Consider the following 3,597-nt stretch of genomic DNA (forward strand, 5'->3'; position numbering starts at 1 on the left):
TTTCATTGTAGCATGTTTTTTGGGGGTATTTAAAGTATTTTTGTGACTTCTATTAAGCATATCACATATCGTTATAAGACTTACTTTGGAGGTTAGAAATTATTTTGACATACAAAATATTGTATTTTGGGAATGAATGATAATCAGATATTTTACTTTTGAACCATTTTAATAAATACAAAAAGGAGAACAACGAAGACCAAAACAAACAGTAGTTAAAAATTACCAACTGCGAGCATTTATTTAAAGTGTTTATTTTCTACATTCCTAAAGTTTATAGCTAAAGAATACACATCTATGATTAGAATATTACATCATACCAAACAAAATGAAACGGTTTTCATTCTGAAATCTGAGCCATTTTTAATACCCAGCAAACAAATCTCATCAGAACACGTATTCTAAATCGTTGAATATGACTGTTTGGCAATATTCGAGCATCTATTTCGAATATCCCGAAGTAGATGCGTTAGAAGCAGCAAAAAAAAAAAAAAAAGCTGGCATTTTTAGGATTTGAGTGAATTTGATAAGGGCCGCTTTGCGATGGCTTGACAAGTGCTCATAGTTCACAGAGGCTGGCTGGTGTGGTCCATTCAGACAGAAAAGCAACTACTAGTGCTACTTTTAGCAATGCACCTTGGAACAAAACGTTCATGACTCAAGAATAGTCTGAGAAGCACAACATTGACTTTCTGGTTTTGATTTGACTCCCAAACTACCCAGGTCTGAGACCCAATCATCTGTAGGCCATACTGGCCAAAAAAAAAAACAGTCTGATCCATGGAGGCCATATCTTGTACATTGTCAGATTTACAAAACTTACAGCTAACATATTCATGCCACATGCAGCATCACACTTTCTAAGGCCTTGTGGAGTCCAGAACCTGGTAGGTCAGGGCTGCTCTGTCTGGATAACGAGGACCAACAACTTATTTGGTCATAATGTTATGCATTACTTGATGTGTGTATATCAGTGTATGCATTTTACCCCAGCGTCACACACCTTAAAAGTTGCAGCTGATGGCACTGACATCTGTCTCCTCAGTGGGTTTCTGTTATTCATTTTTACTCCAAAACTCTTCAGCAGGCATGCACATAAAGCTTAATGTCAGCCAAGGAGAAATGGCAGCACTAATCTCAGAATGATGCCCTTATTTCCATCATTACAATGAAATGAGAGGGGAAAAAACAAATGTGGTTTTGTTTTATTTTACACACTTTTTTCTGATGCCGAGTGCGTCTTCGACATTTTATGGAGCTGCTGTTGTCTAAAGTGGCAGTCGCAGCGTTAGCAGACTGTGGCGAGCCGTTGGTGGCAGGAGTCGTGTTGTGGGCTCATGACTCACTCTGTTATTGTTCTTTGGGAAGTTATGCACTTGCCTCTGCTGTGTTCTTTGAAAATTATGGTTTTGCTGTCTCTAATGAAGGGGAATTACTCATGTAAACTCATGTAGACTCGGTCTTCCTGTCTGATCGCTTTTACCTGATGTCACTTTTTGGGCTTTTTTTTTTTTTTTTTGCCGTCTTGGCCTTCACAAACAATAGACTTTGGTTTTCCTAAAGTGGAGTTACGCCTCTGGCTGGGCCTGCTGAATTAGGTTGTGTAGTTGATTCATATTTGGGTCTTTTAATTTGCCTGTGTTTTATAGCAAGCTGCTGAGCCGGCGGTTTCCTCATTAAAGGACACATGAAAGCAGACTGTAAAGGAGAAGTGGTGAAGCCGGTCTCTGCTGACGTCTGAATGGGATACTAGAGACAGACCGAGTCCCAAGCCAGCCGAGCCTCACCCTCTTAGCCTGGCAGCCAGCGGTGGGACACCAGACGCACCACAGTGACTCTGTCGACACTAGGACACAACACCAATCTCATGTGTCATTTTAGGGGATGACTTGTTCGTCTATTTTTGGATCAAAAGTGTGTCTAATATCTATTGGAGATATCGATAACCAAAAATGATTTGCATACTAAATTAGCCCAAATTTAGAAGCGGCAAACCCAAGTGTCCGATGATGCCAAGGTGTGCCAATGGAGCCTTTGACCCATTCTTTTTCAGGTTTAATGTGTTCTTCGATGCTTTTAGTAATTCTCGATGCCAGAGCCGTGATTTATCATAACATTGTTCCTTCGGAGCTTACAAAATGAAACGGGATTTTTAGGGACGGCCTTCAATGACGCTCCATTGTCACCTTTAGTCATTGCATTAACTCTGATCTTACATTTCATTTTGTTCATCAACTTTGAGAAAAATTATACTCTTAGGTTCGGCTTGTAAAATCCAAGTTAGGCTACTTTGTATGGTTGTTTGTATCAACACCTAGTTTGTCCAAACAACATTTAGCTAATCGACTTTGGGTTGTTCAGTTTGTTTTAATTCAAATAAAATATAACGTAGACGTCACCGTGTCGCTTACGCTGCAATGTGTCCTAGTTACATGACATATGCTATGTGCTACATACAGTCCCAGCTGCATCCAGCCCCAACAGTAATTTTTGAACAACGAGCAACATTCAGTTAAAATAAAAGGCAATGCAGAAATGACAAGAGGAAATAAAAATTTGGAGGACCAAAGCTGTTTGTTTTTGGTGCTGCTGCTGCTTGGAAATGCTACCGGAAGGGAGAGTGTGTGCTGCAAAAAGCTCCTGGGTCCAACTCAAAATGCTTACAGTAAGCATCAGAATTAAAACCTTTTCTTAAGTGTCTCAGAATGGTGTGCTACGAAGACTTAAAGATGCTTCATTGTCACCTTTAGCATCCATTAATTGTCTTCCGATTTGTTTTTGTCATGCATTAGCTCCTGTTAGATCTGGAACAAACTTCCGGGAAAGTGCAAAGCAGCTGAAACACTGAGCTCTTTTAAATCAGGCCTAAGAACCCACCTGCTTAGAGTTGCTTTTGAACCATAATACATTAAACACTGATCAATGTTTTTGATATTTTAATGATTTCAACAATGACACTTGACTAAATGTAATGTCTATTATTGATTTTTACACCTGTTGACAATAAAATGTGTTTAGAATATTTTCATGATGTAAAGCACTTTGAGCTGCTGTGTTGCTGAAGTGTGCTACGCATTATATCTGACTGATTGGTTGATTGTTAGTGGTGTTGGCTCCTGCTGATATAGTAAACAGAAGATTACAATTTGCAATTTGCAACTGGAAAAAAAAAAGTATTTATCTCATCTGATCAGAGTGCCCTTCTCTACATCTTGCAACTTCTTTCACTGCTTCTCCTCTGTGAAAGTCAGATATGTAGAGTGCAGAATGAACCGATTTCCTGTCAGCAGACAACCCAAACTGAGCTGTGAATCTCTGCACCTCCTCCAGAGTTGTAGTCCCACTCACTTGCAGAGCTTTGGAGCTGCCACTAGATTTCCATTTGGGTCATACTTTTTCCATTTTCAGGCGGCAGACTGAACAGTTGCTTTATGAGATGTCCAAAGGATATTGCTATCTAATCTCACTCTCTTTTCTCTTTGTTGGATCTTCATGATACTATTTATTAACTAACCTCCGGGGTCTTCACAGAACAGTATCTATCCTAAGATTAAATTAAACACAAATAGACCGACACTTCTACGTCTTCTTTCGGCA

The sequence above is a fragment of the Poecilia reticulata genome, linkage group LG11 (genome assembly GCF_000633615.1).
Source record: "Poecilia reticulata strain Guanapo linkage group LG11, Guppy_female_1.0+MT, whole genome shotgun sequence".
In the NCBI taxonomy this organism is placed as follows: Eukaryota; Metazoa; Chordata; class Actinopteri; order Cyprinodontiformes; family Poeciliidae; genus Poecilia; species Poecilia reticulata.